At 56.1% G+C, this 20,772-nt stretch overlaps 1 protein-coding gene across 1 annotated transcript in view; it reads left to right on the top strand.

Annotated features, from left to right (window-relative positions):
• ZFAT (zinc finger and AT-hook domain containing) overlaps positions 1 to 20,772 on the top strand; it is a 351,032-nt gene that overhangs the window by 293,844 nt on the left and 36,416 nt on the right. The window lies entirely within an intron of this gene.

Below are 20,772 nucleotides of genomic sequence, written 5' to 3'. Positions count from 1 at the left end.
GATGATGAGACAGGACGGATATTGATTTTATTCAGTGAACCACGGGGACATGGCAGTTGTGGGTAGCCCCAGGGTGTGGAGGGCAGAGCGGTGCTCCAGAATGGGTGATGTCCGGACATCAGGGTGGGCTGTGTTGAGATGCTGGAGCATCCAGATTGGAGGCAGAGTTCCCGGGCTCAAGCCCAGCTCCATCCCTTCCTACTTGAGTGACCTTGACACGTTTCTGTGCCTGGCTGAGTTTTAGTTCACTCCTCTGTGAAATGGGTCTCAGGATAATTGCTAACTGCTAAGATTGCTGAGAGGATTGAGTGGGCAAAGCCCTGGGAGACACTCACAGAGTAGCTGGCCCATACTCTGCACGTATCGGTTACGATTTGTATCGCTAGGCACGGGGGACCAGACCTCCGCGCCCCCCAGACTCTACCATCTAGTGGGAGAGATGGGACGTGAACACACAACAGGAAAAGACTCACTGAATGTGCTCAGTGCTCCGAGTGAGGCCACAGGGGGGAGCCTGCCCTTCCTTGGACCAGAACTGACAGGGACATGGGATGCTGAGGAACAGGTGCCCAGCCATTTAGGGGCGCTCAACCTCCCGCACAGCTGTCCACAGAGCTAGAGTCTGGGCGACTTCAGGGCGGGGCCGGTCCTGCATGCTGTTCCCCTCGAAAGTTGGATCTGACTCTTTCTGAGATGCACGTCCAGCATGGGCCGCCTTTGCATCATCATGAAAAAATCTTGTTCTAATTTGCAAACTCCCCATGAAGAGATACCTGTCCTGGCTGATGTTCCGCGTGAGTGCCCTGGGTGCCTGCTGGGTCGTCTGGAGCCCTTGGGCACCGCTAAATACAGATTCGACGGACAAGCGGCTTAGTGTCATGAGGGCCTTGTGCCTGGGCAGGGAGACAGGCTTTGGTTTGAGTCCGATTTCCACAGTGAGGATTTGTTGTGATGTTGGTTAACCTTTAAGAGTATTGTGTCATCACCCGTAAAACGGGATAAATCATTCACCCCATTTGCCTGGTTTGTTTCAAGGATTTACCGTGATCGCATTGCCGTAATTGCGCGTAGTAGGAACACGGCAAATACTTATTTCCCGTTGTTCACGGTGGGTTCCTAGGAGAATCCCATAGCAGCTGGACAGGGTCGCCTCATGTCCCCGCCTATGAGTGGAGCTGAGGTTCACGTGTAGTCCAGTTGCAGAAGCCTGGTGTCCACTGTCTCCCCTTTCCTGGGCCTGTCACGGTGCCTGGCATGCGTTCAGTCACACACTGAGTCCGCACAGGCCAATCAGCTACCTCCAGTGGCCGGGCACTGGGCTGTGAGCTGGGAACACAGCTCAGCAGTGACGCGCCCCAGGCCTCAAGGACTTAGCCCTGGGTCAGAGGGTGGAAGAGTGAGCAGGTGACAGGAAGCCCAAGCGGAAGCATCTGCAGAAGCAGAGCCCAAAGGGGGGCCGTGGAAGACATGGCTGTCACCTCCACCGAGCCCGGGGCCAGGCAGGGTGGAGGCTCACCCGGGAGATGGGAAGTAATGGAGACCCGGAGCCGGTGTGGACTGGCCCAGCCGAGCCCTGCTCTGTGTCCCACCTGTGCCACGCTGTGGTGCAGCTGGAACTTTGGGAGCCTGTGGCATCTGGCTGGTTGAGATGACTCCAGAGGACGGAGGCAGGGACCCCGGAGTGAGGTTAGGACCTTGCTAGGCCTGGAAGGAAGGGGGTGGGGAGAGAAAAGGATGCGTGGGGAGAAGGAAGGGAAGAGTTTTGCTGTTTAGTGCATCCACACCGTATTTTGTACCCACAGACCGTTTCCCTTGGCCGCGGTCCTGAAATCATCCAGCCCTTGGCTCTCCCCTTGCAGGGCTGTTCCTGGGGAGGCTTTGCTCATTGCAGATGTTGGGCAGCAGACGGTTTATTTTTGCTTCCCTCCCACCCCCCACCGAATCATGCCAAGGCAGACAGTGGGTGACACCCCACTGTGGCTGCTTGGAGGGGCAGGGCAGGCGGCCGGATCTCTAGAGGCCTTTCCTAGGGAGCTAGTGCTGAGCGTGGGGTGTGTCTGAGTGGTATGCCCAAGTGATGGGTTCCTTAGTTCTGATAATTCCCCCTTGGCTGTTTCCTTGGATACTTCTTGACCCACACTGTATTTTGGGCCAAGAGAAGTGACAACTTGTGCTTGGGAGACCGGGCTCCTGCCTTCCTGTTTTACTGTGTGTGACAGGGACCTACTGTGTGCCAGGTACCGCACTAGGCCCTCTGCCCTCCGTCGCTGTATTCGGTCTCTCCATCCACCTGTGTCTTCATAAGATTGAACTGCCGGTGCTTGAGTGCTCGCTCTGTGCCAGCCTTGTGGATGTTACGAATTCTCACAGCAAGGCGAGAATGGTGCTATCGTTAGAGTTTTACTGATGGGGAATATTAGCACAGAGCGGTTAAGAAACTTGCTGAAGGTCACACAGAAGTAGCAGAGCCAGAATTGGAGCCCCAGCAAGATCCGCGCTGATAACCAAAGTACCCTCGGCCAACTCTTCTGTCCCTTTTACAGCTGAGAAAACAGAGGCTCAGTAAGGAACCCACCTTGGGTGACATCTGAGGGCAGAAAGTGCTGTGGGACTTGAATCCAGTGGGAGTATCCCATTCCATCAGCTACTCTCAGCGGCCTGCCGCCTCTCCTGTTATCTTCCAGCCCTGACACCAGGCAGGCAGAGCAAGGACACGGTGTGGGGGTCAAGGTCAAATTCGGGGAGCGGTGGGGAGGAGACTTAGAGGCAAGAGAGCAAGAGCCCCTCCATGGAGCCCAGGAACCATGTCGCTAGGAGGCAACAGCAGGTCTGAGCTGGAGCCGGCAGAAGACAAGAGCCCCAGGGCCCCCCAAGGTCAGACACAGAGTCGCGATGGGGAGCAGCCAAGGGGGGCCTATGATGTTTGGCTGGCCTGGCTCTCGAAGACCCCTGGCTCTGTGCCCCCCCACCCATCCCGGGCGCCCCTTCAGCCGGTCTTGTCCTCCAGGAGCCCTGACGCCAGCCGGCATCTGGGCGGGCTCTCCCTCTGCGGTGGGGACCCGCCCCCCAGGCCGCCATATGTCACTGTAGGGCCAGGCTTTCCAACGAGCAGCTGAAGTCCAGGCATTACATACCTGGGCCTGACTCCACTGCTTAGAGCTTGTGTAACTTGGGAAAGTGATGTCCCCTCGCCGTGGCGCTAGGGGGGCTAGAGAGGGATGGCCGCAGGGTGTGAACAGCTTCCTGCGACAGGACCAGACATGCCTCCAGCCCACTTAGCACAGCACAGCGCTGCGAGGCGCGGGGGTTCCGGCCCATCCCGTGGACGCAGGTGCCTCGGGGAATGTAGAAAACAGCCCCAGGGGTAGCGAGATTCACGGGGATGACTTTTGTGCTGTGCTTACCACAGCAGTCTGGCGTGGAAGGACGGCTCTGGCCCCTGGAGACCGTGCTCGGTGACGAGGCGTGGCCTCCCGATGTGGCCGCACAACGTGGCCGGGCCACGGCAAGTTTGACCCACCTTACCTGCTCTGAGTGTCACAGTTTTGAGGAGATGGTGACTCATTTTCTAACCGGTGTCTACAGGGCTAATTTAGCAGATTAATTTTTCTTGTAATAAGGATTTAAAACTCATTAGCTGTTGTCACTGATGATTTTCCCCTTGTTCTTCAACTCCATGTTTCAAGGCTGGAGGGGAGGAAAAAAAAAAAAAAAAGAACTCTTTGATGACAAATCCGTCTCCCCCACCCCTTCTAAAATTTCAAAGTGAACTGTCCCATCTCGTCCTTGGACGGAACCCGGCCTCGCACGTCTGTCTCCCCCCCGTGATGATAGTTTTAAGGCGGAGGAGGAAATCTTTGGGAATCAATTAAGCAGACGGATACTTGGCTGGAGAAATAAAACAGCATGTGGGAGGGGGACTTAATTCACCATGCATCACAAAATTTTCTAAGTAAATTATTTTGAAGTCAGCTCGGCCCTTCTCTTAGCCATGACGGGGCCACGTTGGCGTTTGATTTAAAAAATTCTAATCTATCACTGTCACTGTTCCTGCTGCAATTTAAGGCTTGGGTGGTTTGTGGTAGATAACGGTTGTTACACTTCCTGCAGGCTAAGAAGGCAGTGACGGTTTTGGTATATTAACTATCACAAAGCAGACAAAAGGGAGAAAGAAGGTCTGTGTAGACAGAAGAAGGACGTGTCAGGCCAGAGTCGCCTGTGGCGCCTGCTGCCTCCCCCTGCCTGCGCGCGGCCTTGGTCCTGCCGTTCAGCGTGTCTCTTCCGACTGTCCCAGGACCAGACCTGTAGGTGACGGAGCCGCGTCCCTGCAGCAGCCTCGCCCCCAGGGGGCTCTTGGTGGACCAGGAGAGGCTAATAAGACAGCACTAGGGGTACAGCCCCCCGTGACGGGCGCTTAGGTCCCAAGCACCTACCCAGATACCTGGATGGGAATTGGCCTTGAAACACAGGTCCTGTAGGCTGTGGCGGGAAGCAAGACCGCCTGGCTTCTGTCCCTCTCGGGTCCCAGCGTGGTGACTGTAGTAGTCTGGTCTGGGGGGCCTCTGAAAACCTCTCAGCTGGCCCTCTGTGAAGAGGAAGTGTGGGTATGTTTTCCGCAGGGTCTGAGGTCACAGTCCTGGGTTGGAGTCACGGGTTCACCGGGTACTGGCTGGTGCGTCACGTGTTGTCCTCGAGCCCGAGTTCTCTCATCTCTGAAGTGGTTATCGTGGTGGGACGCTCCTCATCCAGCCGCGGGGAGGCTTCCGTACCCTTTTCCTGGCCCACACAAGCATCCGACCAGGGCTAACTACCACGGTCCTTAACGATGGCTGTCATCGTCTTCATTCCGCAATCACCGTGTTGCAGGCATGGTGTCAGTGGAGCTGGAGGGTGGGCTTGGACCAGAGGAGCCCCAGAGGCTGGGGGAGTCCAGGGGAGACTCCCCGGTTTGCAGGGATCAAGAGGGACAGCGAAGCAGAGCAGAGACTGCGCTCAGGGCCCAGGGTTCCAAAGCCGAAGGGACTGGAGGGGAGGACAGTCCAGCAGCCCCATTTTATAGATGAGCAGACTGAGGCCCAGAGAGGGAAAGAGACTGCTCCAATTATACAGGACAAGTGAGCCTGTGAAACGCCGAGGGGACGTCCTAGGGGGGCTGGGGTCCCCGCTGCACTCCTGGGAAAGGCCTGTCCCCTCTTGCTCTGTGCCCTGACAGCAGCCTAGCCTTTACCGCCTCTGACCTCATCATCAGACCTCCTGTTGGAAGGAGGCGGGGGAGACGCCTGGGTCCTTGCATATCCCTTGCTGTAGGACAAGCCTCTGCCACCTGGGGGTGGGGGGAACCTGAGGGGGGCAGCCACCCGTGAATCTGTGAGAAGAGAGCAGAGAAGACAGGGTGCTGTCAGCTCAGTCCTCTCCGCTGTGATTCGGACACCGGCCGCCCCCAGTGCTGGGAGACCCGACACCCCGTGGAAGGAAGAAGCCCTGAGCCTTGGACACTGCAGAGCTGGGAGTCTGGTCCCGGCCCACCCGCGACCTTGGAGGAAGTCCTGAAGTGTCTCGTTTCTTTGTGGCAAACAGCTTTTCTTGGGATATTTGCAAACCTGAAGTTACTTGCTCCCTCAGTCCTTCCTCGTGCGCACGCCTGGCCTTCCTTGGTAAGTGTCTGCGGTGGGGAGCTCTCGGGGTGGGGGCAGGGTCAAATGGCCATAAACCTGCCGGCGGAGGACACGCGCACCGCGCAGAGCAGACCCCGCATCGCCATCCTGGCACGAGAGCCATTTCTTGGGAAGGTGTGGATGTAGGGGGCAGAGCTGAGAGGTCCTCGGGCCTCCCCCTGCCCCAGAAACGCTGATGCGGCAGCCAGCCACAGACCAAGTCCCTCTGTGGGAGCCTTGGGGCCTGGGCAGGGGGTTGTGAAACCCCAGCGGAGCCTGAAGCCAGGACGAGTGCCCTGGGAAGGCAGGCCGGTGCCTCGGTGCAGACCCCTGACCGTGGCGTGGCCCCAGCTGCAGACCCAAAGCGGCCCCGTGCCCCGTGGACTCGGCTCCGGCCCCCCTTCTCCGTGGCCCTCCCGTCAGTCCCATCTGCCAAGGGACCTGGGAGGATCCACACCAGTCAGTGTCCCCGGTAACGGGCCCGGCACCCGTGGACCTGACTGGGCCCGGCTCCAGCCCTGCTCACCCGGGGTCTCCTCAGCCCAGGGGCCCAGCGGGAGCCATGCCTGCCCGTCCCCCAGTAACAGGCCTGCTGACAGGACCTCTCCGCAGACGCGGCCGCAGCCCCGCACCCCAGCTCTCTCCCAACCCTGTCGGTCCAGGCACCAGGCGGGAGAAGACGGTCTGCGAAGAGTGGAAGGGGGTCTGCCCTTCCAGACGCACACACAGCAGCCAGAGGCCATGAGGGTCCTGAAGAATCGGGCGAACGTGACGCCATCCAAGGCACTGACGAAGCCCCGGCAACTGACCTTCAAGGAACAGAGACTCATTAAATGCTTGACAATGAACTCAGAATAATCGTCTCAAAGGAGTTCAGTGAGGGGCGCCTGGGTGGCCCGGTCGGTGAAGCGTCAGACTCCTGATTTCAGTCCAGGTCATGATCTCACGGTTCGTGGGTTTGAGCCCCGCGTCAGGCTCTGCCCTGACAGCGCGGAGCCTGTTTGGGGTTCTCTGTCTCCCTCTCTGTCCGCCTCTCTCTCTTTCAAAATAAATAAACTTAAAAAAAAAAAAAAGAGAGAAGTTCAGCAAGGTTCAGGAGAACACAGACAACTAAATGAAATCAGAAGAACAACACGTGAACACAACGAGAAGATAAAAGAAGTCATTTCCAAATTGGGGCTGATCACGTGGAGGGACCCAGGTGGCTGCAGGCCTCAGGGTACCCTCTTTTCATGATGGGTCCACACGGCAAGCGGCTCGTCCAGGATGTGTCCACACGGCAAGCAGCATGTCTCGGTTGGTACAGTGTTTTCAGAGCTCTAACACGGAATGTGTGCTGGAATTCTTCATGTGGTTGAAATCGTATGGTTTGAGTCCAGGCTGACGGGGGGTGAGTGTCTACAGCTGAGCGTCCTCCAGACTGTCCAGCCCCGAATGTGTGCGGGGCGACGGCGTTCAGGTGCACTTACTCCCGCCCACGCTTCCTGGGTACCGGCCGCTAAGCAGAGAGCCACAAAGGATGCCGTGCGCACGCTCTCTGTTCCCTGTTCCGTTCATCCGAACAGTGTTTATTCTGCCCTCAGGAAGCATGGGCCCGGGGGGAGCGAAACATGAGGCTTGTGTGAACCCCAGAACTCCCACCAGATCCCAGATGTCGAAGAGGGAGGGACTTGAGGGCACCCGGCTCAGAAAAGGGCACAGGCCTTATTACTATCATTATTATCATTAAATTAAAAAAAAAAAGCAAGAACGATCTCTGTTCCTTGGAAACCCATTTGTAAAACACGTATCCGTAAGATTAAAAGGTTCAGAGCACATTTATTTGCACGCAGCACATACACTCATGGTCAAAACATCTGCCAAAATGGCATATGCCCCGTAAACAGCTGTCCTGGGAGAGGCTACAGGCGATCCGCCCCACTGCCCAGGGCGTGTGTTCTCTCCTTCGGGGTACGCTCCTGCGGTAACACCAAAAAATGATCAGATTTTAGCCATAAAATATCCCAAGGGATGCCAATCCATTGTTAAAGGCTTACGATGGGCCAAATGACAATTGCATGTATAACTACACATTACTTATATCATTACCTTGCAAATTATACTTACAATTATGCTTCTACGAATGGTGGAGGCCAGTGTTCTGGACACACGGTCTGAGAACGGCAGTGTGTGGCAGGGCCACTGAGCCCTTTGGGGGTTCCGATGAAAGCCACAGACCTTCTACCCCCAGGAAGCCACACACACGCAACCTCAGGGCAGTTGCAGGGGGTTTGTGAGTCCCCATTAAAATTTTTTTTTAAATGTTTGTTTACTTTTGAGACGGAGACAGAGCACGAGTGGGGGAGGGGCAGAGAGAGAGGGAGACCCCGAATCCGAAGCAGGCTCCAGGCTCCGAGTTGTCAGCACAGAGCCCGACGCAGGGCTCGAGCTCACGAACCATGAGATCATGACCTGAGCCGAAGTCGGACGCTCAACCGACTGAGCCACCCAGGCGCCCCTCGTGAGTCCCCATTTAAGAGAGCCTTTGATCAGATCTGACCTCCTCCACTTTCAGAATGACGTCTGCAACACAGAGCAGTTAGGTACGGCCAGTGTCTCCCAGTGAGGCTTCGCAGGGCAGCGCTGGGACCCACTCCTGCCCACCCAAGGCCAATGTAATTTGCTCCCGCCCCTCTCCCCTCATTGGCTGCTGGTGAGAAAAGTTAAGAGTCGAGGGATGTCTGTTGAACATCCAGCAAAAGCCCCCACGGGACATATAGAAAATAGGCAACACACAGCTTCTCCCCGTTGTAAGGTGTTTGGGAGACCAAGGTTTGGAACGGCTTGAGAAGTCGGCACAAGACAGGGCGGAATCCCGAGCCGGCAGACCCCGGGTGCTGTGGGAGGGGAAGGCGGAGAGGGCAGAACACTGCCTGCCGAGACTGGCCTCTCCAGGGAGACTGAGGGTCGGGTCCTGTGTGTGCCCGTGGCTCCTCTACGTGCCTGCTTACAGTCCCTCCTAATCCCCACAGGTAGCCTGTGGCCACCCCACTTCACAGCGTGGAATCACGGTTCTGAGAGGAACACAGGCCTTTGCGGGAGATGGGTGGGCGTCTGGGCGGGCGGGGATTTGAACGCACGGCTGCCCGGCTCCGACACCTGCCTTTTCCAGTGTTCCTGCACCGCTGCATGCTGTCCATCATCTCAGTGGTGCTGAAGCCTGTGCAACCTCACTGTGACCTGTAAGTGCAGCACCCCCCCGCCCCCCGCCCCACTCTCGTGGGAGTCAGCTTGGGGCCAGAGCAGGGTTTGAACTAGAGAAACTGAGAAATGGCGCTGTGGCGTTCACAAGCCAGCAGGGGGAGCTAGGAGCCCCCTGGACGACCCAAGCCACTGGCCCAGGGTGGGTATAGGTGGGCAGTGGGTGTGCAGGCCGTCTGGGGAGGTGGGAGACAACAGACCTCATGTTCAGGGGAGCCGGTGTTCGTGTCTCGGCTCTATGAGATGTGTGTCCTGGGACCCATTCCTTTCTATTTCTGGGCCTCAGTTATCCTTATCTGATAAATGGGGATGATGAAACTCCTGTCCATGGCTACTGTGCAGGTGCCTCACCTGACTCCAGGTGCCCCATCCGTCCGTCCTGTGTGCGACTGAAGTTCGGCCTGATCGGATGGATGCGGCTCTCCATCGGGAGCCAGAGGCCTCGGGCCCTTTCCCCATCTCTGCCACAGACTGTCCGAGTGACCTTGGAGGTCTCTTCTGTTGTCTGGGCCTCAGCTTCCCTAGCCTAGGGCCAGGGGCTGGTCCCGGAGGACCTCTGAGGTCGCACCCAGCTCTCTGCACTCTGGTCCACGCCTAGGGAAAGAAGGTGTCAGCTCTTGGTGAAGGGGCCTGCCAGCAGGTGGAGCCTGGAGTGAGGCTCCGTGACCCCAGGCAAATTCCTTAGCCTCACTGAGTTACAGCGAGCTCTTCTGTAGTGGGGATGTTACTTCCCAGCTGCAGGGTTTAGTCCAAGGATTAAGGATGAAAATATTCCAAAACTTGTCATCTGGTGTCCTTGTCATCTGGTGTCCTTGTCATCTGGTGGCACAGAGTGCATACTCAATATTTGATAGCCGTTGTTACTCTCTTTGATGTAGGATGGTTATTTTGGTTCCTTTGGCCCTTGGAGGATTCGTGATGGAATCATGGGCTTCTGCACCTCTCTGGGACTTGGAAAACGTTTCTTGCAAAGAACCAGATAGATATTTTAGGGCTTGTGGGTCATACGGTCTGTTGGAGCTATTCAACTCAGCCGTCATAACCTGAAGGCGGCCATAGACAGTACGTAAACCAGTACACTTGGTTGTGTTCCAATAAAACTTTATTTACAAAAAAATAGGTCGTGGGCCAGAGACCATAGTTTACTGACCCCTGTCCTAGATGCCTGGGTCTGCAGGGCCAAGTTCACAGTCACGGCAAAGGGATTTGTGTTTTGTTTTGATTTCTAGCAGCCGGGCACCTTTATAATCATAATTTCATTTTCACAAATATCATGTCATCTTAAAGGGGAGTAAACTGGGTTCGCGGGTTGAAGAGCACAGCCCTTTCTAGAGCTGATGGAGGTGGGTGGGTCTGTCGCTATCTGATTCCTGGGTGGCCCTGCGGATGCCCCTTCTTCTCCGTGGGCCTCGATTTGTTGCTCTGTATAAGGGGCCTGGACGCGGAGAGTGTGGGTCCTTTCTGTCCTGATGGGGAGACAGCTGCGGTCGAATCAGCCTTGGTGCCTCCGAATTCTGTTCGTTCTGCTTGAGGAAACTGAGACATGATCGTAAAGGGGAAGATCCTTTAATTAAATTGCTGAGGAATTAGGAGGATTGAGTGATTGAAAGCAGAGAGTGATGCTGGGGCCAGGGCGCTCCCTGGGGATTAATTAAGATGCTGCTCTCTGCTCCCTGCCCTCCACTGTGGGCACCCGAGGCTGGGACCCCAGGAACATTTAGCAGACCCTCCGGTGTGTGGGGGGGGTGCTCCTGCTCCACACAGCTGCCCCTCTCGCCCCCCTCCGAGGCCTCCGTTCTCGCCTCTCACCGTTCCTCCCCTGCCTGCTCCCGCCATGCCAACAACTGATGGCTGTTCCCAGGATGGGGCGATCTTAATTAAGTTGGATAATCTTTCTCGAGCTTGCAAAAGCAGTGAATGCTTTCTACCTCGGCCACGATGGGCGTTCAGTTTGGTCCAGCTGCCCTTCTTGGAGAGGCTGGAAAACGTCCTCCCTGAATACAGGCTCTATGCCGCTAACCCTGAGCTCCATCAGCGGCCCTCCCACCCCCATGTCCCATCAGCGGGGAATGGGAATTTTGACCCAGGTTCTGGGATTCCATTGAAACTGGGAGTGTGAGCCCCAAGGCCCTGTATCCTCCCCCAGCGTGCAAGGCCGCTCTCTGTCTGGAAGTCTTTCCTGACTCTGGCCCTGTGATGGCATCTTGTCCCCATCTGTGACAGCACAGCCTCGGCACAGAGGGATGTCGGTGTTTCCAGGGGCTGTGGGGCCACCGAGGTCAGGCTTCCTCGGGCTGCTGGACATTCTGAAGCCACAGCCTTAAAGGTGCCATGCTTCAGTCAGATGCGTGGCATTTACCAGGGCCTGAGGGCCACCGAGAGCATGGCCCGGGGGACCGGGGGAAGGAAGGAATCAACACAGGCCTGAAGAGGCGGGAAGGGAGTCAGACAAGGGAGGGCACGTAGGGAGGGAAGAAAGGAGCAGGTGGGGGAACATTCGAAACTCTGCAGGGACCATGGGGCTTAGTGTCTCCCCAGGGATGAGGAAGCAGTGGGTGGCCTTTGCTGTTGTCCCTCCCCCCCTTCATCCCCCCAAACCCACTAACAGTCCCTCCCTTTCCTCAACCCCGACTCAAGATGGGCCTTTGAGGGCGAGCCCCAGGGCAGGGCTGCTGGGCTCCCAGCTGAGCGCTCGTCCCAGGTCACAGGCCACTTGTGGCCACGCGGTGGGACAAGAGATGCTCCGGGAGAGCCAAGCGCGATGCCTGTTCCCCTTACACAACTTGTGCTGAGTTTGCTTCGCGTGGAGACCTTCTCAGTGGGGGAAGCAGGGAACCATCTATGTTTCTACTGTAGCCCGGGCTCCTGCCATCTTCTCGGACCGGCCCTCCAGGCCGCATTGACGCTCAGCCCCGCCTCCTGCGGGTGGAGACGGGGTCACCTCACCCTCTGCCTGGCACACTGCCCCTCCTCTCCTCTCCCCTGCCCACTCTTCCGCTCCCCGTTCTCCCAGCTCACATTCCCGTGCGCTCCCAGAGGAGCCCCTGTCCTCCTGCACAGGACTCATCGCGGTGGCTCGCCGCTGCCTTTCTCCTAACGTTCACTGGTGTTCATTTTCTCCAGCAATCCATGAGCGCATTCTCACGGTAAATGGCCTAGACCTTACCGATCAAGCTACGGTTCCCCATGACCACCTTCTAGAACAGTCTTTGTCCCCTCCTGAGAGGCAACTACTAAGTGCGGTTTGCTGTATATTATCCATTCACTCACTTCGTTAATATTTACGGAGGTCATACGCCAGGCCCAGCGTTATTCTGTGTCTTGGGAATATGGCATCATAGGAACTCAGGGTGTGTGTTCTAGTCCCAGGAATGAGACCCTAAGCAAGCATGCAAATGAGATGCAAATGATCGGGTGGTGACAAGTGCTCTTTATTTTTTTTAATTTTAAAAGTTTATTTATTTATGAGAGACAGAGAGAGAGGCACCAGAAGGGGAGGGGCAGAGAGCGAGGGAGAGACGGAATCCAAAGCAATGTCCGGGCTCTGAGCTGTCAGCACAGAGCCTGATGTGGGGCTCGAACCCACGAACCGTGAGATTATGACCTGAGCTGAAGTCGGGTGCTCAACCGACTGAGCCACCCAGGTGCCCCCACAAATGTTCTTTAGACGATAAAGTCGGGTAAGGGGAGCGAAGCTGCCGGGGCGAAAAAGGGTCACTGTCCCCACAGTGGTCAGAGCCCCTCCCCAGGAAGCAGTTCCGCAGAAGTCATGCAGGGGAGGGGCTCTGGGAGGGGTGGAGCGGGGGTGGGGTGGGGGGGCTCTGAGGCTGGTGGGGCAGGGGGCTGCCTGGCTGTGGACACCCAGGAGGACAGGCCGGCAAGTACAGTTCTGGAGAGCAGCTGGCGAGAGCACAGAGAGGCTTGCAGGCCACGGAGGACACTTGTGTCCCCTTCTCAGGGAGCGGGAAGGTGCTGGAGCGTTGGGGATGAGGAATGGCATGGGCCCGTTTATGTTCTAAAAGGACTGCCTGGCGGCTCTGCGAAAAATGGACCCCCTCCCATGCATTTTTGTGACCCTGTGTTATATATCTATGTATGTCATGGATAAAAACAGATGTGAGATACATACCTAAATCTACATTTTCCTTCTTCTCCAAAAGGAAACATTGTTACTCTCTATGTGCCTGTCTGCAATGTGCTTTTTCACATCCTGGTATCCTGGAGAACCGCAGAACTTTCTACATCACACATCTGGACCCACGACATTCTTTTTTTTTTTTTTTTTTTTTAGTTTTTAGTTTTTATTTAGTTATTTTGAGAGAGACAGAGACAGTATGTGTGGGGGTGGGGCAGAGAGAAAGGGAGACAGAGAATCCCAAGAGGGCTCCGCACTGTCAGCACGGAGCCCGATGCGGGGCTTAAACACATGAAATCCTGAGATTGTGACCTGAGCCGAAAGCAAGAGTGGGATGCTTAGCCAGCTGAACCACCCAAGTGCCCTGGACCCATGTCATTCTTTTTGTTTTTAGTTTTTCTAGTGTTTATTTATTTTTGAGAGAGAGGTGAGAGAGAGAATGGGGGAGGGGCAGAGAGCGAGGGAGACAAAGAATCCAAAGCAGGCTCCAGGCTCTGAGCTGTCAGCACAGAGCCCGACATAGGGCTTGAACTCATGCACAGTCAGATCATGACCCGAGCCAAAGTCGGACACTTAACTGACTGAGCCACCCAGGCGCCCCTATTCTTAAACCGTTTAATAGAGTCTTTCATGGTATGGCTCCTATTGATGGACCTGAGTTGTTCCTATTTTGTTTGTTTTTCTCCTCTGAGCAGTGGGTCTGTCTGCAGGCAGGGCCTTGCCAGTGGAGGTAAGTGGAAAATGGCCCTGATTCGGCTTTTGTGTCCATTCCGCATCCATTCCCAGGCCAGTGGTGATTTTCACGTGTGAGGCAGGGTGCTGGGGCAGGGTGCTGAGTCAGAGTGCTGGGGCATGGTGCTGAGGCAGGGTGCTGGGGCAGGGTGCTGAGTCAGAGTGCTGGGGCAAGGTGCTGAGACAGGGTGCTGGGGCAGAGTGCTGGGGCAGGGTGCTGAGGCAAGGTGCTGGGGCAAGGTGCTGAGGCAGGGTGCTGGGGCAGAGTGCTGAGTCAGAGTGCTGGGGCAAGGTGCTGAGACAGGGTGCTGGGGCAAGGTGCTGAGGCAGGGTGCTGGGGCAGAGTGCTGAGTCAGAGTGCTGGGGCATGGTGCTGAGGCAGAGTGCTGGGGTATGGTGCTGAGTCAGGGTACTGAGGTGGGGTGCTGGGTACTGAGGCAGGGTGTTGAGGCAGGGTGCCGGGGCTGAATGCTGGGGCAGAGGACAGAGGCAGGGTGCTAGGGCAGGGTGCTGGGGCACGGTGCTGGGGCAGGGCGCTGGGGCGGCCAGACGCAGCTCCACCCTGAGGCAGTGCAAGAGGCCAGGCCTTGTGTGACCCCCGGGATCTATCCCACTGAACTTTTCCAGATGGTTCTTCTCTACCCTTTGGTAGTTTTCTCAGGTTCACGAGCTGATGAGAATATTCAAGGGGGTTGTATTAATATTTTATTGCAGCCGTAGCAAATTACTACAAGCTTAGCAGCCTGCACAACAGAAATGTATTATCTTCCCATTCTGTGGATCAGAAGTCCCACCTCGGTCTCTGTGGGTGAAGAGCAAGGTGTCGGCAAGCCTGTCTTCCCCGTGGGGACCCTATTCTGGCTTCCTTCCAGAATCTTCTCAACCCCGGAGGGGAGGATCTATTTCCTGCTCACTTGGGGTCTCGGCAGAATGCAGCTCCTTGTGGCCCCCCATTGCCTCGCTGGCTGTCAGTCGCAGGACATTCCCGGCTCCCACAGGCCGGCCACGGTCCCCTCACGGCCCTCCCCCCACTTCCCAAGCCAGCAGTAGTGGGCTGAGTCCTTCCCGCACGGCGGCGACTCTCCCCTCCTTCCAGCTCCTCTCTCTCGCAGAGCAGAGGCCAGGGGGGGAGGGGGTGTGGAGGCCGCAGCACCCACCCCTCGGACAAGGACTGTCACCGGGGCAGGATCCTGGCAGGCCTGGTCAGTGCAGGCCATCTGGCCTACTGTTGTCTCCCCAGCGGTGTCCCAGGTGCCCCCGGAGTAGTTTAGACGTGCTTGTCCGTTGGTAGACACACGGCTTTGACCTGACCGCCGGCCCTCTGTCCCTCTGGCTCCCCGGCACCCGGCCCACACAGCAGCCGAGGGTCGGAGGGGAAAGCCGAGAGGCGTTCGTGCCGCCATTTTAGTTGTGCCCGCATCGGGGACTCAGGGCCCCGACCCCACAAAACACAAATGCACCCCACACAGACACACACCTACCCACCCCCCGAACACACGTGCGCCTCCAAACTCCATCACGCACACAACTGGAGCACGGCAGAGCTCTGCTTATTTCCCGAGGAATGTCTCCCCACATCCGCTGGCTTTTAATTGACTCTGGCTGCAGGCCTGTTTATCATCTTTCCCCAGTGCTCGGGCACCAAATGAAGACAGATTCCAGGAAGCTTTGAAATGTTCCCAACCCAGAAGCCTCAGACTCACATGCTTTGAAGATTAGAACAAGTTTTAATTCTCCTGCCCCCACCCTGGCTTTTTGATTATTTAAAAAATATTCCTCTAAAAATGCTCTGCACCCTGTGATTTTAAAAGTCACACAGGCTCATTCGTTCAACCCCGACTACGTGCCAGAATGTGGTGAGCAGTTCACCCGTTCGGCCCTCCCTGGGTCCTGGCAACAGCCCATGAGGGGAGGAGGAGGCAGGCGTTATGATCATCCCCAGTTTATAGATGAGAACGTGAGGCCAAGGCACTGCCCTAGATCAGAGTAGTTGTGGGGACAATGGGGAATCCAGGCTGCTCAGCCCCAGAGCCCAAGGTTGCCAACCTTGTGCAGTAATGCCTCCTATATACGCTGGGTAATCTGGAAAGTCCAGAAAAGAGCAATGCAGAAAACACAAACTTAGATCTAGGGGCTCCTGGCTGGCTCAGTCGGTGAAGCATCTGACTTGAGCTCAGGTCATGATCTAATGGTTTGTGGGTTCAAGCCCCGCGTCGGGCTGCGTACTGACAGCTCGGAGCCTGGAGCCTGCTTCAGATTCTGTGTGTCCCTCTCTCTCTGCCCCTCTCCCCCACTTTTTCTCTCTTTCTCTGTCTCTCTGTCTCTCTCTCTCAAAAATAAATAAACTTTCAAAAATTAATAAGAAAAAGAAAATGCAAATTTCTAGAGAATCTGTTCACCTTTTGGTGGATTCTCAATGTATCTATGTATGTGTGAATGTATTTTATTACGTTCGCTAAATGATTTTGTATGCAGTTCTTTCCTATACAATTGCTCGTTTTCAAAGACTTAAAACCGAGGGAGGAGGGAAGAGGAAACTGAGGCTGTTCTTTGAGTCGGTGACGCAGGTGAGCTGAAGGAGGCTTGCAGCTCATGGCAGGGAGACCCTTTTATTCTAGGACCGGGGGGAACACTGGAATTCTCTGGCCTCGGATGGCTAAGTGCGAGTCCTGTCCCCCGCCCCCGGCTCCCGGGCAGAGACTCTGAGGCTGTCTAGGCCCCCATCTGCGAACCGGGTCTGGGCCCACCGCACTTGGTGAAGTGGTGAAGGTTGGCTGAGGGCATAAGTGAGGGGCCTGGCTCAGCGCCCGCACCCTGCAGCCCCCAGCACGGTTTCATTCCCTCGCCTTCTGTGCATTCCCCTCCGGGAACAGAAGTGACCTGCACCCATGTCCCGGCTCGTCCCATGTCCCGGGGCCCAGGACTCATTCCCTTTGCCCGGTGGTCAGATGTAGAGCAGGGGCATGTGGGTTCTGCTGGGAGGAGGGGGTCTCTGTTCCCTTCATGTGCAGCCTGTCAGCAGACGCTTTGCTCGCATTGGTAGAAGCATCCAGAGCCCGGCCCCTTCACACCTTCATGGCTACCAGCCGGGTCCAAGCGCCATTATGGCCAGATGTCCCACTGACCCCTGGCCACCTCCCCTGTTCCTGCCTGTCCCTCCTATAGTCATTCTCAGCCCGACAGCCAGAAGGGCTCATGACGACACCGTCCAGTCACGTGGCCCCCCTGTGCTTCCCTCTGTGCTTCCCTTGAGACCACCTGTGCTTCCGTCCCCCCCGGGGCAGCACAGTCCCCCGGGTGCCTCCTCTGGCCCACAGCCTCTCTGACCTCATCTCCTGCCACCTCCTCCTCCGGCCTCCCTGCCTCCTGTGGCGGCTCTAGCACACCCAGTGACCCCCTTGTCAGAACACTGGACTGGCCCAGCCTTTTTCTGGAGCAATCTCCTGGTTTGTTTTTTTTTTTAATTTATTTTGAGAATGTGAGAGGAGGGGGAGGGGCAGAGAGAGAGGGAGAGCGAGAATCCCGATGCCGGGCTCGAACCCACGCACCATGAAATCACACGCTTAACTGACCGAGCCACCCAGGCACCCCCATTCTGGGGCATTCTTGGCCCCAACGGCCTGCTCTTTCCTTTCTCAGGCCTTTGCTATGGACTGTCCCTGCTGACCCCGTAGCAGATAGCAGCAGCCTCCGTGACATTCCCCGCTTCAGCTTTATTTTCCTGACCAGTGTTGACCACATCTAGATCTGTATCCACTCTCTGTACCTACCTGTACCTGCACCCACACCTGCACGCACACCTGCACCTGCACCTGCGTCTGTAACAACACCTGCAACCTGCACCTGCACCTGTATCTGTATCTGCACCTTTCCCTGCACCTGCACCAATAACTATACCCATGTATTATGATAGTTGCCCTCCATGCACACACTAGAATGTAAGCTCCAGGAGGCCAGGGGCTGTATTTTGCTCTCTGTACCACCCCCAGTACCTGGTGCACTGCCTGACATCTTGTGGGTGCTGCATAGGTAGCTACGGAATAAAAGAAGGAGCCGTGAGGAGGTAATTGGGGAGAGCACAGCGGTGCCTGGAAATAATGGTGGGTGTGTGGCGTTCAGTGTAGTCCCTGATTTCTTATGACGCCTTCAGTATCCATTTCCCAGCCCTGCGCGTGCCCTGGGTTTTATTCACTGTGGGCCGGGTTGATGTTGGGGGTGACTGGAGGGAACCCCTTCAGCGGCTGTCGGGGGAGAGGAGGGCTTCCCTGGGGGCTGCCGCCACTTCGCAGCTTACCGGGAGAGGGGGGCGGCTTGAGTCCGATCTCCACCTCCTCCACTGCATGGTAACCACTATGATAACATGTCAGGCCACTTTGAGGAATGAAACCGGTTGGGGACACGAGATGTCCTGAAACCGTTTTCAGCCCAGGAAAAGTGAACGTCAGACCAGAGATTTGCAGGGGACAAAGTGCACCAAAATCGGATTGGGGGCAGGAGAGAGGGAGTGAAATACAACACTCATCACGCCCCTGAAAGCCTGCCCAGTGCCTCCAAGAAGATCTGGGACATCTCCAAAAGCTAGTCCCAGAGTCCATGGTCAGGCTCGTGTCCGATAGGCAGCCGCAGGGGGCGGGAGCCACTGGGACTCCAAGCCTGTGTCCCAGAGGACCTGTCCAGCTGGCCTGCACCCTCTGAGGGCAGGGGTGAGGCTGAGGACAATGGCAGGGAGGATAAATCGCCACATTGTAGCCCACTGGATTTGGGGCGGGTGGAAGGAAGAGCTGACGGGGGATGTCAGCATTTGTCATGGGCGTGTCAGGTGCTGCATGACGAGGCAGGCAGGCAGGCGCCTCTGGTCCCAGGCAGAGAGAGGGATGAGCGGTTCCCCAAAGGGTCGGTGGCGGGGAGCAGGTGCTGGTGGCGGGGGGGAAGGTGCTGAGGATGTTGTCTCTCTTGTCATTTAGCTACAGCATGAATTATTAATGGACGGCTGTCACACACACACACACACACGCACAGCTGAACATCATTTTGCCATCCCTGGCTCCTGCTCTGCTCTGGGCTGTGATGATGAAAGTGCCATTTGATCAGAGGGCAGGAGTGGCACCCAGATGACTGCCATTTCACTTGCACAGTCGCCAAAGAGGATGGGGGCGCACTCTGTGCTGGGTTCTTAGCTTTCCTCCGAGATCTGATATAAGCGGTGGCCCTCTCCCCGCCATTTCTGATTTTCCTCTTTCCCCCCAGCCATTCTTTTCACGTGAAGGAAAGGTTTAACCCCCTCCTTGTCTGGTGTGCCTGTGACCCGGAAGCTCCGGGGCCCGGCTGCTCCAGGCTGACACGTTCCAAAGTCTGGGACTTAGCACCTGGCCCCCACTGCCTCTGTGCTAGGAATTGGGTTTGCAACTTTAATGTCTCTTGATGTATTCCTGGGGAAGAAGGGAGAACAAAGAAAGGAGAGACTTTTCTAGCACAGCCGCAGAGGAAAAAAAAAGGTATGTGGGGGTGCAGACTGTTCTGGAGGCAAGATTCCAGGACATTCTCAAGCATGTAGGGCTGTTCCTGCCAAAGAAGACTGGAAGCTGAGTTTCCCATATGAAGGCACCTTCCTTTTCTCTTGTCTTCCACGCACCGATCCCTCACGAGAGAAGGGCATTCCAGTGCTGAGGTTGTCCACCTTTCTGGCCCCTGGATCTCTGCACGTTCCTCCATGCGGACCTCCATTTCCCCCACCTTCCTTCCAGAACCCTGCCTTCCTTGTAGGCCTCCGTCCGATCCTGCCTTCTCCAGGGGCCCTTCTTGCCTAATGGGGACTGTCTTCTGTAGCCTGCACAGCCAAGTTCAGTTTACATCTCAGAGACGCCACATCTCAACTGCTCCCCGTTGTCCTAGACTCAGCGTCACTTCCCTCTTTTGAGGCTGATAAAGTAGAAGTTTAAGAAGCTATGTAACACACCCAAGGGCACTTCACTCCTAAAACACCATTGCAAATGCATGGACCTGACTAGAGTCGGGTCTGTGGGGGAAAGTAGCCTCTTCATCTTCTAGACTTATGCTCAAGACATCCCCGCTTCCTCCAGAAGCACTTTGGGAGCCCCTGGGTTTGGTCAGAAAGGTAGCCAGTCACCTCAGTGTTCTTCAGGTCAGCCGTACCTTTCTGGACATCCACACCCCCCGTCATGAGCTGTGGCTCTGGGTGGGTGGGAGAAATGGGGGCTGTTTTCTGGCCTCACTCTGTCTGACCTCCCCACTCCCAGCCCCGCTTTGACCTAACAACCCCCAAAGGTCAGGGGGTGAGCATCCCTCTTCCTCTAACTTTCCGGTAGGGATTTTCTGTCTGTCAGAGGGATATCCTCTTGCTGCAAGAGACCAGCTTAGCCCAGTGACCGTGAACGCAGACGTAGTCCGTGGTGCTCCAGCTCCAGGCCCTGGCCCACCCATTAGGAGCACGAGTTCTGGAGCCAGACAGGCCTGCACTCAAATGGCAACACCTTCGTTCATCGGTCCATCAGGTCGTTCCTGGGCACCTCCTCTGTGTCAGGCTCTGTGCCAGACATGGATCCCTTCATTTCAGCACCAAATATCCACTCAACTCCCTCCTGCTTCATCTGTAAAATGCAGAGAATTCGCCAAACTCCCAGGGCTCCTGGGAAGATCAAATATCATTGTACATGAAGCATCTGCATGTAGTAAGAGCTCCAAGTTACCCACCATGGTTAGTTCTGGATCTCATCCTCATCTGGAGGTGGAAAGAAAGATCTACCTTGAAAAATGAATGTGAATTTTAAGGGGATGAAATATTTAAAATTGAAATCACAATCCTAAAGAAATACCTGTGCTCCCATGTTTACCGTGCCATGATTCAAAGTAGCCAACATTTGGAAACAACCCAAAAGTCCACTACCAGGCATATGGATAAAGAAAATGTGAGATTCTCTCCCTCCCTCTCTCTCTCTCTCTAATCTCTATCTCTATCTCTATCTCTATCTCTATCTCTATCTCTATCTCTAT

Source organism: Herpailurus yagouaroundi, unplaced genomic scaffold, assembly GCF_014898765.1.
Source record: "Herpailurus yagouaroundi ecotype Mexico unplaced genomic scaffold, PumYag 186, whole genome shotgun sequence".
NCBI lineage: Eukaryota > Metazoa > Chordata > Mammalia > Carnivora > Felidae > Herpailurus > Herpailurus yagouaroundi.
This window is presented reverse-complemented; position numbering and strand designations above follow the sequence as displayed.